Source organism: Paramormyrops kingsleyae, chromosome 20, assembly GCF_048594095.1.
Source record: "Paramormyrops kingsleyae isolate MSU_618 chromosome 20, PKINGS_0.4, whole genome shotgun sequence".
In the NCBI taxonomy this organism is placed as follows: domain Eukaryota; kingdom Metazoa; phylum Chordata; class Actinopteri; order Osteoglossiformes; family Mormyridae; genus Paramormyrops; species Paramormyrops kingsleyae.
The window spans coordinates 4,362,123-4,378,484 of NC_132816.1; positions in this window are offsets into that span (position 1 = coordinate 4,362,123).

A 16,362-nucleotide genomic window follows, 5' to 3' on the forward strand; every position below is an offset into this window, starting at 1 on the left:
GCACATACCAGTTTAATTAAAGTATATTTGCCTGTGATTAACTTTTGTACTTTAGGATGGACTTGTTTCTCCACCAATAGAGGGCAGCAAAGAGACCTTTTACTGGGGACCTTGAAAACAACCTAATTTACAAATGTACTTCCACATCATAACCAGTTATCCAATGGATAATGGACATTATTTTACATGTAGTTTTTAAATTTGACAATTTAATGCTAATTTTCCCTGCCCACAGAAACTTAATTGACCAGTGTTGCTGACAGCTGTTTGACTATGCACCCCCCCCCCCCCCCCCAATGAGCAACACGTGAGGGTGTCAGAATTTTTCCTGTGATTTCATAACATTTTATAACCTTTGGATATTTGCTCAACCTCTGATCCTTTATGAATGGCACATGCTGATCAACACAAATTAAATGCATCTTAATTATGCTATATTTATGAAGGTGGATGTAACTGAATACTTGAGCCAAATTGTTGTATTGGCATGTGTCTTTCCTGTTTCTTTTTTAAACCATGTATATATCTGCTTTTCTTTTTGAACTAAAGCCTTTGTTGAATTTAACTGTGCACATTTAGTTTGATAGAAAAGACTTGACCTGTCTAGATTTTGACTTTTGTGTGTTTCTAATAAATGTGTTCTTTCTGGAGTTTATTTTGTTACTGTGTGGGAGGGGACTCTGTTGGTTCTGAAGAAGGGGTTCAGCATTATTAACCTTTCTTAAGGCACTCAAGCTGTTTGAAACTTTTATAGACTTACGGTGAATCATCTTAACGAAAATGCTGTCTTTGAACAAGCTTATTTTTCCCCACATTTTGTCCAATCTTCAAAAATTCTATAAACCATTATAATCTGCATTATAAAAGGTGAAAGATGTACATATTTGATTATTTAAATCAAATTAGCATTTGTGGAATTGAGAAATATGCACTTGTTTAAAATTCAGGCTTCATGTTTGCCACCTGGTGGTTGAATCTTACGTCATGAGTCGTGTTGTGTTTTTTTTTTAGTTGTATGAAGGGCAGTTCTTTTATATTCCATTATACTTTACATGTTGCCATAGAAATAGAGGATCTCATCAAACTGCAATTTGGTTCTCATATTAGGATAAGATATATATACAAAAAATGATCTCGTGATTAGACCATGTTTAATCATTGCAAACCACTATTATTCAATCATTTCTAAGTAGTACAACATACTCCATGTAGTGAGTATGCTGCATTATCAGTAAATAAAAGGGTGATATTGTAGTTATACCTTAGTGAATTGATAATTAGGCACAAAATGGAGCATAATAAACATTTCTCAAGATCCCTGTAACTGCTGTTAGGATTATAGTCAACGGGACACTTAAGTCTGTGTTCTCTTTTATAATTTAATTTTCAACATTTTAAAGCTGTAATAATGAAGTTTAAACAGCCTAAGGATCACTAGTAAAATTCATTTTCCCCTTTCATTATGTTTGTACTTAATTGAATGAATCGATTCAATGATTTCATTTTGATTTAATTCTCCAGTTGATAATAATCACCTTGTTACTACAGTAATTTCTCTGAAATTCATAATCAGGTTTTCGTATTTCTCATTGTCATGGTTTTGGCTGTGATGACATCAGCGCATGTATATGAACACCTTTATAAATGTACTACCCAAAGCGCATGGTTGAGTGCAGTCTGAGGTGTGTTTAATCAGTACTTTGGTGCCTTTCAGGGATTCATTTATTTATTTGTGCAAGGCTGCAGTTTTCAAGAAGGATAATGGAAAGTCATTTGGTGTCGAAGAACAGGATGAGTTTGATAACTCTGTAGCAGTGTCTCCCGATCTTGTTCTCAGGGACTCAGTCGGTGCATGTTTCTGCTCCTTCCCAGCTCCTACCATGGTAATGAAATGCAGTCCTAGGGGGAGCTGGGAGGGAGCAGAAATGTGGACTGTCTGTGGGTCCTCCTGGACCAGATTGCGAAACACTGCTATAGTGTAATAATCCATCGATGATCAAGCTGCTGCTCCTGACTCGGGTCACAGAGGTCCAGGAGCCAATGGCAGCGTCCAACATGAGGCTAGGGTCCACCCTGGATGGGGAAGGACTTTACGTTGCCAGAGGAATCATAACCAAAAGAGAATCCTGCAAAGCCACAATATACACTCACCTAAAGGATTATTAGGAACACCATACTAATACGGTGTTTGACCCCCTTTCGCCTTCAGAACTGCCTTAATTCTACGTGGCATTGATTCAACAAGGTGCTGAAAGCATTCTTTAGAAATGTTGGCCCATATTGATAGGATAGCATCTTGCAGTTGATGGAGATTTCTGGGATGCACATCCAGGGCACGAAGCTCCCATTCCACCACATCCCAAAGATGCTCTATTGGGTTGAGATCTGGTGACTGTGGGGGCCATTTTAGTACAGTGAACTCATTGTCATGTTCAAGAAACCAATTTGAAATGATTCGAGCTTTGTGACATGGTGCATTATCCTGCTGGAAGTAGCCATCAGAGGATGGGTACATGGTGGTCATAAAGGGATGGACATGGTCAGAAACAATGCTCAGGTAGGCCGTGGCATTTAAACGATGCCAAATTGGCACTAAGGGGCCTAAAGTGTGCCAAGAAAACATCCCCCACACCATTACACCACCACCACCAGCCTGCACAGTGGTAACAAGGCATGATGGATCCATGTTCTCATACTGTTTACGCCAAATTCTGACTCTACCATTTGAATGTCTCAACAGAAATCGATACTCATCAGACCAGGCAACATTTTTCCAGTCTTCAACTGTCCAATTTTGGTGAGCTCGTGCAAATTGTAGCCTCTTTTTCCTATTTGTAGTGGACATGAGTGGTACCCGGTGGGGTCTTCTGCTGTTGTAGCCCAGCCGCCTCAAGGTTGTGCGTGTTGTGGCTTCACAAATGCTTTGCGGCATACCTCGATTGTAACGAGAGGTTATTTCAGTCAAAGTTGCTCTTCTATCAGCTTGAATCAGTCGGCCCATTCTCCTCTGACCTCTAGCATCAACAAGGCATTTTCGCCCACAGGACTGCCGCATACTGGATGTTTTTCCCTTTGCACACCATTCTTTGTAAACCCTAGAAATGGTTGTGCGTGAAAATCCCAGTAACTGAGCAGATTGTGAAATACTCAGACCGGCCTGTCTGGCACCAACAACCATGCCACACTCAAAATTGCTTAAATCACCTTTCTTTCCCATTCTGACATTCAGTTTGGAGTTCAGGATATTGTCTTGACCAGGACCACACCCCTAAATGCATTGAAGCAACTGCCATGTGATTGGTTGATTAGATAATTGCATTAATGAGAAATTGAACAGGTGTTCCTAATAATCCTTTAGGTGAGTGTAGAGATTCCATATATGTGACTGTATCTGTTATCGAGTGTTACGTGGACGTTAATGGGCTTTGATCTCGCGGCATGATGAGCTCAGGAAGCCGCCAGCCCTTCGCCGAGTCCGGGCTCGATTCACAGAAGCCTCCAGGAGGTTACAGGATGTCTCAGTAGATCTTAGGCAAGGGGAGGTAAGCTGCCAATGACTGAGCAGGAAGAGGGCTGTAATTACTGTGGAATTCCTGTAGGGCGCAGGCAGTCATTGTTAAGATGCTAATGAAATGCTATCTGAATAACAGTATTTTTAGTGGATAATTATGATCTCTGCACATAATTTAATTTTTCTCCCAAGCATTAGGAAGCACCTGAGTATGACAGTTATAATAAACCAAAATATTAGACCTAGATTTTCCAGTCCAATTATTCAGAATATTCTACAAGCTAATCACAAATATTACATAAAAATTTAAATATGAATATCATGCCAGCTTAAATGGTGTAGATTCAGTGGCTAGTTTATTGTGTACAGCAGCTTGTTAACTCAAACTACCTGCTCCTTCAAACAGCCAATCTTGTGAGTGCAACTGAACGCAAACAGCAATGGGTTCAGATATTATGTGAGAATGGTGTGATGAGCAAAACGCAGCCAGTCAGCACAATTTCTATGACCCTGCTGATGAGAAAAGGTCAGGGGAGAATGACCAGACTGCTTAAAGCTAACAGGAAGGCCACATGTGCAAAATCAAGAGTTTGCAGAAAGGCTAAGCTGATCGCCCAACTTGTCTACCCTTCGGTCCTTGTGTTTCTGCAGGCAAAAGGGGATCCTAATGAAGTGGCCACTCAGTATATATATATGATACTTTCAAATTAAGATTGTTTTTGTTTTGAAGGAAATTCTTGAGTCTATGTATGTGTGCTTCCAGTGAAATCACACTATTATAGTGTACATAATCACAATAACCAGGATTATTCGTCTGTCTTTTTTACCGCTCCTCAGTGCTTGAAGTGGGCAGGTACTCACTAGTATGCAGTACTGGTACCTCTTTGTGTTTTTTTCTTTGCAGTACTGGGAAGGAATATTGCGTACTGGTACCTCTCGTAATCTCTAATAGTGAATACCAAGGTGAGTACTGGCACCTGTTTTCTCACACTCACCCAGCCAGTTGAGTATAAAGAGTCACAGTCTTTACTCAGCTGGTTGGTTGATACAAAATCTTGGCTGGATTTTTACTTGCTGGTCCTGAACTTTCCACCTCTGTTGGAGTTCCGTCTCCAGGAGAAACTCCACTTTATCCAACTGTGCTCTTTTTTATATATTCCAGGCAGCATAGCTGGGGCCAGACCCACAAACTAATGACATGTCCTAAGTGCAATAGAGACGTTAAGAAATGAAAAGGTCACTTATGCACCTGTGTGTGCAAGTAATGAAACCAATTGAATTATTTTTTACTTCTTCCTTAATGTTAATGCAATTTATTTAAAATGTTTGTTTGTTTAATGCATGATGAATTAGGCTGCATGTGTTATAAAATACATTTTGCCTCATTGCAACATAGAACCCAAAAGCCATTAATGTATGAAAGAGACATGACAAAAGGATTAAGAGAATATTTAAAAATGACTTTGTGGCTCTCAAAAAACTCCAGTTGGGATAGGATGGAGCTTTTTTGATCCCTGTCTTTGTGCAGTAGCACAGAAAGAATTTCAGGAAAAGATAATGTACAAATAGTGCAAAACAGCTGTGTAATATCTGGGCGTGTCTATTCAAGTTATCAGGAAAAAATCTGAGTTGGTTACTTTAAGTGTATTGAAAAAATGAGATTCAAAACTTGATTTGAATTCTCGTTCAAACTGTCCAGAATAACAGTGGAGGCTGGTGCGTAAAACTCACAGTGAAGCGAATGGCGGCCATCCCCCAGCGTTCATGAGATGCGACACAGCCGTTCATTTCCTGTTCATTTCCTGCTTTCCTGTCAATCTGAATATTCCCCATATGTCTTTTGTTGGCTCTAAACTGGAGCTTAATCTTAAAGTTTACCCCCACCAGCACGGTGCTGTTGCCCTGTTCAATCTAACAGCTTTTCTAACTCAGTTAATAATGTTTTTTACTAACTTAGGTTGTTAGCTAGACTGCCATGATATACCAACATTGGGCCTTATACTTTGGACGATATACTCTGGACCACTGTGTTCTGCCTCTGGGGCCTGATTCAGAAAGCAGGATTTCTTGCTTAGCCGGATAACTTGTCGGATTTAAGGATTTAAAGTAGTCTGGGCTAAATGTAAGTGAAAGAAGATGAAGGCCATTTAAACTGGGGTAAATTAAATCTGATAAGTTATCCAGCTTAGCAGGAAATTCTGCCTTCTGAAACAGGCTCCTGGTCTGTGTGTCTGAAGGTGGATGGCCAGTAGGGTTGTTTCGATACAAAGCATAACAAAATAAATATCCATTATAGTGCAGCATTTAAAAAAATACCTGTGCTGTACTTGTGTTCACATTAACAACTTCCAGCTTCACATTAGAAAGTACGCGCGCATGTGTAGCAGTGCGGCTTCATCCTCCCCTTTCCGAATGCTGCTCGAGGGAAACACACAAACACACAAAGGTTCCACATTTACTGCATTTGTTTGGTACATATGCGTACAGAACCGAAAGACCCATATCGAAAATTTTTGGTACGAATAGGTGTACCGTTACACTCCTAATGGACATTCCTTAAATGGCTCATAGTGTAGGATAATGTCTCTTCCGGTAATGACTCCTGTCATTTTTGTTGGTTGTTTTGTGTGCGCTTCTTTTTGGATCTGCTTGCAGGGGGAATGGAGCTACTGTTTGGTCATGTAGAGCACACCTGAGCCAGTGTGCCGATGGGCCTGTTCTGGCCAGTGTGCTGGTGGGCCTATCGCAGCCAGTGGGCCTGTTCCGGCCAGTGTGCCGGCGGGCCTATTGTGGCCAGTGTGCCGGCGGGCCTGTTCCGGCCAGTGTGCCGGTGGGCCTATCGCAGCCAGTGGGCCTGTTCCGGCCAGTGTGCCGGTGGGCCTATTTCAGCCAATGTGGGATGGCAGCAAGGGGGCCTGCTGGAGAGATGGCAGCCAGGTATGACTCCTCCTGCTTTTTGTTGCTCCCCAATTTTGACCCCCATACTTTTATTTAGTTAATTGTGTCTTACTTTTGGTTTGCCTATGTAGCTTACTTTTGCCTTTAAATATAATATATATATATAATATATATATCTTAATTTCGGTGCATCCCCATGTGTGCCTCCTTGTTTTCCCAGTCTCCAGCCAGACTGTGACAAATGAGATCAACGACCCTGGTATTTAATCAGATCCCATTCATGCCATGACACGACTGCATTCTAAGCTGTGGAGACCACAGACCTGCTACTGATTAAATGGTTGAACTAGAATTTAATATTCAGTTGTTTTGATGTATAGTCCCTTGTTTTTTAATATTCGGTTGTTTTGATGTGTAGTGTAATGAGCATAAAAGTGATTAAATAAGGTGTAAGGAGACCTTATTCCAGTAGCATTTATCTTCCCTCTATAGCATGACTGGTGTTTCTGCCAAACGCTACAATGTTTATTGTCAGTCTCCATGCGCATTTTCATGGTGCAGTCCAGTAATAAGCAGTAACTCCATCTATCCATCTTTTAACAACTTCTCCTAGTCAGGGTCGGGAGCATGCCATAGAGCTCAAGTCTGGGGTACACCTTGGGCATACCTGTCAAGTTTTGGATTTGAAAATAAGGGAAATTTTCCGGCACCCACCGGAATCTAAAATAACCACTTGTCATTTACATTTTATTTTCATTACACATTTTCGTTTTAATGTTCACTCATGTGGCTCTCTAGCATTCACTAATGACTTATTATACAGATTTGTTGCAGACTTTGTATCCTTGTTGAAGTCGTCACAGAAGGTGAAAGTAACGTTGTTTTCCGCACACAGCATTGCCTTGTTAACCTCCGCATTTATGACCTGGTTAATGTTGTAAATGACCTGCAGGCTACTGCAGGTGGCAGTTCTCGCGAGGCTACTGACAGTTCAGTTTGGAGAGGCAGAGGAATTTTTTTTAAATGATATTATAATACGGGAGATTTACGGGAAAATACTAATACGGGAGGACGGCGGGAAAGAGCGGTAAAATGCAGTAGTTTCCCAGCCAAAAAGGGAGACTTGACAGCTATGACCTTGGGTGGGGGGCCAGATAAGCAGTAACTGATATGTGCAAATTGTTCCTCTTCAACAGAAGTCCTCTGTCCTTCTCCTGACCAATCAGAAACAATCCGGTTCTCATTAAAATCACTTAAGCACTTCGACTAAGCGATTATCTTGATCTAACTCAGCCTTTCCCCTGAGTTCTGAAGTTGCTATCAGATGAAGGTAAGCTGAAACACCTGCCAACACCTTGGCCCTATAACAGAAAGCCCTGCTGTACATCCTCTCAATGCTCCATTCATGTCTCAACCTTCTCGCAGGTTCTGGTCCCATCATCTCACTCCTGAGGTGTCTCAGCCCTCTCACAGTTTGTCATTTTTATCAGATCTTTTAACAATCAGGCAGTAACTTCCAGTTTAGTTTTCATTTCCTCAAATACACCTTTAATGCCTCAATTTATCTCCTCAGAGCTCATGTACAAGATCTTCTATCAAGCAGGAAACGGCCCACATGGGCTGAAAACCTTTCACTGACATTTTTTCCATGAAACTACCCAGTATTTAATTTTGTTGTTTACAGTCAGTCCACCTGCATTGTGACTTATCCCATTGCGTTTTCAGTATATCACCGGGTTGGCATAAGAAAATAAATGGGAGTTTTTTGGGAGTTTTGAAAAAGCACAGTGCGACAGTGCTGCTTTGAAGGATGCCGATCATGTTTACGGCAGCCTCTCGCAGTGATCTCGCAGTGATCTCACAGTGATCTTTGAATCTTAAACTTCTCGTATCTTTTCACTTCACTTTGTTTTGCTCACCAAAGGGTTCAAGGGGACCAAAACATTTTTTTGCAGTTTTCCAGATGGTGGGTGGCCTGCGCCCCAAACCCCCACAATGCATAAGGGTCGACTGTATTGGTTCATATGTCCCTATAACTGTTTGTGCATTATTCAGCAAAAATATAAAAATGCAAATGTTCCGATGGTTGCATAGTGAGAGCTGCAGTTACGCAGGATGGTGATTTTAATGCTTCTAGCAAAAACACAGAGAGAGCATTTAGGTATCAAACCAGCCAAACCCTCCTGCATGAAAGATATCTAAGACATCCAGTTCACATGAAAGCATTCCAGCAATCACAGCATTAGTCTCTAGGATTCAGTTACAACCCCCCCCACCATCGTTTGACAATAGCTCTGGTCAGGCTTGTTTAGGAGTTGGAGAAAACCAGACCCGAGAGTCAAATATAGCTGCTATTGTTCCAAAGAACCAAGCACTCAGCTCAGTGATTCTTGTAGATAGTCCGCTACCAGTTAAAGCTGCACTTCAGCAATAAAGCTTCAGTAAATATTGCTTTTCTGCCCACCCTGTGAGATGGAGAGGATATGGGGGTGTTCACCACAAACTATACTAAATAAACACATTCCTTATGTTGGAGATGCTGAAGCAGCATGTTCTGCTAACCAGCTAACTAGCTACCATCTTCTGACTCTACTCGCTAGCTGTTTATTTAGTTTTTAAAACATCTGAAGGGGACAGGGGGAGGACAACTTTTTGAGTGGAGCCCCAGAAACAACAAACCCGCCCCTGGTCAGATGACCCTGTCAGCATACGTTCACGAAAGCACCATGAAACACCAACAAGATCTGAATTAAAAATATACAGATCAAGTTTCTACCTGTAAGGAAGACTGGCTTTACCAGAGAAATACACTTTTATATTTTAATATGCAAGGAGCATTTACTGCATAGCTACTCATTTGGCAGCATTTTGTAGATACTGTTTTGGAATAATTTGCCACATTGTTATGCAGAAAGAATGATTTGCAATTCAGCACCAAGTCACTAATCAATAATAGCTATGCACACAGTCAATGATGTAATCCATCAATGACATCCCACCTTATGGCTGACACAAGGGATGCTCACAGACGTGTGCATGGCCTCTGAGTAATGGGGAGGCCACCCACGAAGGCTGCATTGGACTGCACCCAAAAGAGGAGGTGACGGGCTTTTCCCACAATATTTCAAACTCCGACTCTCAAACCACGCTCTGGATATAATGACTGAAGGAAGCCAGGGTGTGTAGAGTAGCAGTACTTTTAGACCTGCGTGTCTGTAGGCTCTAAAATGAGACTCCTGATCGACTTCCCTCTAAGAAAATGAAGAAGTATCCACTTAAAACTGTAAAGTCCACAGTAGACATCATAAATTCAACTCTATCTTTTGGATATGTTCTTAACACAGCTGTAATTAAACCCTTACTTAGAACAAACCTGGATGGTAATATTGGCTTATGTCAGACATCCAGTTCTCGTAAACAAGTGAGAGCAGCTGTCAGCCATGTCTCTGGTGTATGTGTGCATGATTGTAGTTACAGTCGTGGCATTTTTGTCTCCTACTACATTATTATAAGCCAGTAATGGTACACATACAACCCCGCTTGCAGATATACTTTATGAACATATGCATTGGGAAACCATTTTGTAAATGCAAATGTATGTTCCATCCATCCATCCATTAACATTAACCCAACCGCTTATCCGAGGTTGGGTCGCGGGGGCAGCAGTCTCAGCAGGGAAACCCAGACTTCCCTCTCTATGGCCACTTCCTCCAGCTCCTCTGGGGGAATCCCGAGGTGTTCCCAGGCCAGCCGAGAGACATAGTCCCTCCAGCGTGTTCTGGGTCTTCCCCGGGGTCTCCTCCCAGTGGGACATGCCTGGAACACCTCACCAGGGAGGCATCCAGGAGGCATCCTAATCAGATGCCCGAGCCACCTCATCTGGCTCCTCTCAATGCGGAGGAGCAGCGGCTCTACTCTCGAGGACCATGGTCTCGGATTTGGAAGTGCTGATTTTAATTCCAGCCGCTTCACACTCGGCTGCGAACTGTTCCAGTGAGAGCCAAAGGTCACGGTCTGATGAGGCCAACAGAACCACATCATCTGCAAAAAGCATAGACCTAATCCTGAGGTCACCAAACCGGACACCCTCAACACCCTGGCTGCGCCTAGAAATTCTGTCCATAAAGGTTATGAACAGAATTGGTGATAAAGGGCAGTCCTGGTGGAGTCCTACCCTCACCGGGAACAAGTCTGACTTCTGCCGGCAATGCAGACCAAGCTGTCCTGGTTGTACAGGGACGAACAGCCCTTATAAGGCAGTCCGGCACCCCATACTCCCGGAGCACTCCCCACAGGACTCCCCGAGGGACGCAGTCTAATGCCTTCTCCAAGTCCACAAAGCACATGTAGACTGGTTGGGCAAACTCCCACGCACCCTCCAGGACCCTGCCGAGAGTATAGAGCTGGTCCACTGTTCCACGGCCAGGGCGAAAACCACACTGCTCCTCCTGAAACCGAGGTTCAACTGAATCCGATGGACTCTCCTCTCCAGCACCCTCGAATAGACCTTACCAGGGAGGCTGAGGAGTGTGATCCCCCTATAGTTGGAACACACCCTCCGGTCCCCCTTCTTGAAGATGGGGACCACCACCCCGGTCTGCAAATCCAGAGGCACCGCCTCCAATGTCCACTCAATGCCGCAGATGCGTGTCAACTAAGACAGCCCTGCAACATCCAGAGCCTTGAGGAACTCCGGGCAGTTCCTCAAGGGGCCCGGCCACCGAGGAGCTTTTTAACCACCACAGCGACCTCTGCCCCAGAGATAGGCGAGTCCACCCCCAAGTCCCCAGACTCCACTTCCTCATTGGAAGGCGTGTCGGTGGGATTGAGGAGGTCTTCGAAGTATTCCTTCCACCGACCTACAACGTCCCGAGCTAAGGTCAGCAGCGCAGCATCCCCACCATAAACAGTGTTGATGCTGCACCGTTTTCCCGCCCTGAGATGTCGGATGGTAAACCAGAATCTCCTCGAAGCCGTCCAGAAGTCGTTCTCCATGGTTTCGCCAGACTCCTCCCATACCCGAGTTTTTGCCTCAGCGACCGCTGAAGCCGCGTTCCGCTTGGCCCGCCGGTACTCATCAGCTGCTTCCGGAGTCCCACAGGCCAAAAAAGCCCGATAGGACTCCTTCTTCAGCTTGATGGCATCCCTCACCGCCGGTGTCCACCAGCAGGTTCAGGGATTGCCGCCGCGACAAACACCGACCACCTTACGGCCACAGCTCCGGTCAGCCGCCTCCACAATGGAGGCGCGGAACATGGCCCATTCGGACTCGATGTCCCCCGCCTCCCCGGGACATGGGCAAAGTTCTGCCGGAGGTAGGAGTTGAAACTCCCTCTGACAGGGGATTCTGCTAGACGTTCCCAGCAGACCCGCACTATACTCTTGGGTCTGCCAGGTCTGACCAGCTTCCTCCCCCACCAGTGGAGCCAACCCACCACCAGGTGGTGATCGGTTGACAGCTCCGCCCCACTCCTCACCCAAGTGTCCAATACATGCGGCCGCAAGTCCGATGACACGACCACAAAGTCAATCATTGAACGGCGGCCTAGGGTGTCCTGGTGCCAAGTGCACATATGGACACCCTTATGCTTGAACATGGTGTTCATTATGGACAATCCATGACGAGCACAGAAGTCCAACAACAAAACACCACTGGGGTTCTTTACACGCTGTGTAAAGAAGTGCTTCCTTAAATCCAGTTTGAAATGTTCTCCCGCTAATTTCCACCTATGGCCACGAGTTCTTGTATTTGAACTAATGCTGAAGTAACTATTTGGCTGAACAGCTTCCAAACCTGTTAGAATCTTATAGACCTGGATCATGTCCCCCCTCAGTCTCCTTTGCTTGAGGCTGAACAGATTTAGCTCAACTAACCTTTCCTCATATGACATTCCTCTAAGACCAGTAATCATTCTTGTGGCCCTACGCTGCACCTTTTCTGAGGCCGCTATGTCCTTTTTAAGGTATGGTGACCAAACCTGCACACAATATTCTAGGTGAGGTCTCACCAAGGAATTGAATAATCTTAGCATTACCTCCCTTGACTTAAACTCCACACACCTGGAGATGTAACCCAACATCCTATTGGTCTTTTTTATTGCTTCCCCGCACTGGCGAGAATGAGACATGGAAGCATCAACATACACACCAAGGTCTTTCTCATAATCAGCTACCTTTATTTCAGTAGGTCCCATAAAATACCTGTACTTTATATTTCTGCTCCCTACATGGAGTACCTTACATTTGTCTATGTTAAATTTCATCTGCCAGGTGTCAGCCCAGTCACTAATTAAATCAAGATCCCGCTGTAGCTGCTGAGCCGCTAGTTCAGTATATGCTACACCACCCACCTTGGTGTCATCTGCAAATTTCACCAGTTTACTGTATATATTGGTGTCTATATTATTTATGTAAATTAGGAACAATAGTGGTCCAAAAATTAAACCCTGCGGTACCCCACTATGAACGCAGGCTCACTGTGACATTGAGCCTCTTATAACTACTCGCTGCTTCCTATCTGCTTCCTAAAATACCTGTCGCTTTGAGTTTAAGTGAGAGCCTCTTGTGGGGGACAACATCAAAAGCCTTTTGGAAATCTAAGTAGATGACATCATAGGCCTTCTTATCATCAACTTCCTGAGTAGCTTCCTCAAAAAACTCCAACAGATTTGTTAAACAGGATCTACCTCTCCTAAATCCATGCTGGCTATCCCTCAAAATGTTATTTGAGTCCAGGTAATCTACCATTTTCTCTTTGATTATAGCCTCCATAACTTTACCAGTTATACAAGTTAGACTGATTGGCCTATAGTTTGACAAATTACTTCTATCCCCTTTTTTGAAAATGGGCGTTATGTTGGCATGCTTCCAATCAGAAGGTACCACACCTTCAGATAAGGATTTTTGAAACAGTAAAGTTAAGGGTCAGCAAATAATATCCCTCATCTCTTTTAACACTATAGGTAAGATGCCATTAGGGCCCTGTGATTTATTTATTTTGAGCTTAGCCAGGCTTTGCAAAACATCAGCTTCAGTTATCTATATATATATATATTAGTTATAGATGATGCTGGATTAGTAATAAGAACTGGTAAGTTACTAGTGTCTTCAACAGTGAATACCTGTGCAAAACTATCATTGAACTCATTTACTATATCAATGTTGTTTTCAATTATAAGACCCTTATTATCCTGCAGATTAGTAATTTCAGCTTTTAGAGTTAAAATACTGGAAGAAACTTTTAACGTCATCCTTAGCCTCCAATGCAATCTTCCTTTCGACATTACTTTTAGCTCGTCTAATGTCATTTTTTAACTCAGCCTGTAGATTTAGATACTCTTGCTTTATTCTGTCATCATCAGTTATTTTCCATTTTTGGAACAAAGCCCTTTTCCTCCTTACTTTATACTTTATTTCCCTAGTAAACCACCTAGGTTGCAATTTCCTAGATTTATTCTTGCTGGAAACAGGTATGAAGTCCTCTTGCACTTGCAATAATGTGCTTTTAAAAAAATCCCATGCCTCTTCAACAGTTTTGTTATTTAACTCCATCCAGTTCACAGTTTATAGTTTTAATCTCATACAATTGAAGTTAGCCTTCCTAACATTATATATTTTTGATTTGGACTTTGCTCTTCGGGCACTAAACTTAACCTCAAATTTAACCATGTTATGATCGCTACTGTCAAGTAGTTCTAAAATGTGTAATTTACCAATCCTGTCCTGGTTATTAGAGAAAACAAGATCAAGAATGGCATCTGCCCTGGTAGGGGTGTTAACAAACTGAGTAAAAGAACAATCCTGTACTAATTCCACCATCTCCAGTTCATTTTCAGAAGAGCTAGAGACTGTGTCCCACTGTATCCCAGGTAAATTAAAATCACCCATAACTACCACATAATTTTTATTGCTCATAATCCTAATATCACTGTATAACAATCTGCTTTCCTCAGCAGCTACATTAGGTGCTCTGTAACAAACACCGAGAATTAGGCTATTTGAGTTTGTAGCATCTAATTTTACCCATATAGCTTCCGTACTTTTACTTATATCAGTAAGCTCCCTTGCCTGCAAGTTTTCCTTTACATATACTGCAACACCACCTCCCTTCTTACCTATATGGTCTTTACGGAACAATGTGTAACCATCCATATTATATTCTTGTCCATCCTTTGCTCTCAACCACGTTTCAGTTATTGCTATAATATCATAAGAGTCCGATGAGATAAGAGCCTCTAAATCATGAATTTTATTCCTAATACTCCTGGCGTTTAAATACAGACAACAAAGGGTAGGCCTATTACAGTGCCTACTTATAATATGATTTTTTGGGGCTTTCCGTTTCCCCCCAGTTACATACTTAACTGACCTCCCTGCCCCCCCAGTCCCTAGTTTAAAAATTCCTCAACTACTCTACAAATACGCCTTCCCAGTACACTGGTTCCCCTCCGGTTCAGATGCAACCCATCCGGCTTGAACAGGTCCCACCTGTTCCAGAAGGTCCTCCAGTGCCCCATAAACCTAAACCCCTCTTTCCTACACCACCATTTTAGCCACGCATTTAATCTCCTTATCTCAGCTAACTTAGCCTGACTTGTGCGTGGCACGGGGAGTATTTCAGAGAATACCACCATGGATGTTCTGCTTCTAAGCTTATTGGCGACTTCTATAAATTTATCTTGCAGAACAGCCCTCCTGCCCTTTCCTATGTCGTTGGTGCCAACATGCACCACGACAACTGGATCCACCCCGGCTGGGGCCAAAAGCCTGTCCACACGATCTGGAAGGTCCCCTACCTGGGCACCAGGCAGGCAAGACACCGTACGGGACCCTCTATCACGCGTGCACACATAACTGTCTACTCCCCTAATAATTGAATCCCCCACTACCACAACCTCCCTCTTCCTGGGGGGAGGGGGCTCCTCAGTGCCCAAGGGCCCACCTGCCTCCCCAGTCCCTTTCGGCTCTAAAGCTGGAAGCACCTGAAACCTGTTAGACACAGACACCTCAGGTGATGCCGCCTCTGTAACATGTGTACGCCTTTTCCTGCGTCTACGACCTACGGTCACCCAGCTCTCTTGACCTCTCTGCTCTTCATTCTCCCTCCCCCCCGCTAGTGGCGTACACACCATCTCCCTAAACGGCGTATCAACTAGCTCATCTAACTCACTGTTGCATCGGATGAGAGCCAGTTGCTCCTCAAGGTCGCGAACCTTGACCTTGAGTGAGTCCACTAGCTTACATCGCTCGCCGATGAAGTCCGACTGGACACTAACGTCCAGAAGGGCAAACATCTTGCAAACGCAACACTGAGCCGGCCCCATAATTAACTAACTCACTATGACCCCGTACTCCCAGCCCAGTAAATTTATATAGTGTATTTAACTATAAAGATTAATTTGCGTAACGATAAATGCAGTAACGTGCCGAGTACACTAAAATAAGATACTTGTGTTAAAACGAAACTTAATTATTATTTTTATTTAAAATTTTAAACCAGATAAATTTACTACTACTTACTAGAAGAACTTCTGCCTGCTCTCTGGGCCATCACATGGCTTAATAGGCTGAGCAAGTGGCTGTTATCCAGCCATCCTCCTCTGTGGTGGGTTTGAGACTGCCCAGGGGCCTGCCTCAACTACTCATAATTCAGCATGTTTGTTTCTTTGTATTCTCTTTGCTTATTATGTATTTGTATATTTCTGTTACAGTTGCTTGTCTTTGCTCCATTATTCCCCATTTGTAGTATTGATTTATCTTTCTTGTTTTAGTCTCTGCTGGTGTTTGATCCTTCATCTGTTGATTGCCCTCACCTGTTCTCTTGTTATGAGTGCTTGTTAAATGCCCACACCTGTCTCTTGTCTCTCCTCGTTGTGTATGTATTTAAGTGCCTGTGTCATGGATCTGGGCGGCTCAACCGGGGCTGACCCTGACAGTCTGTCCCTGTTCCACTC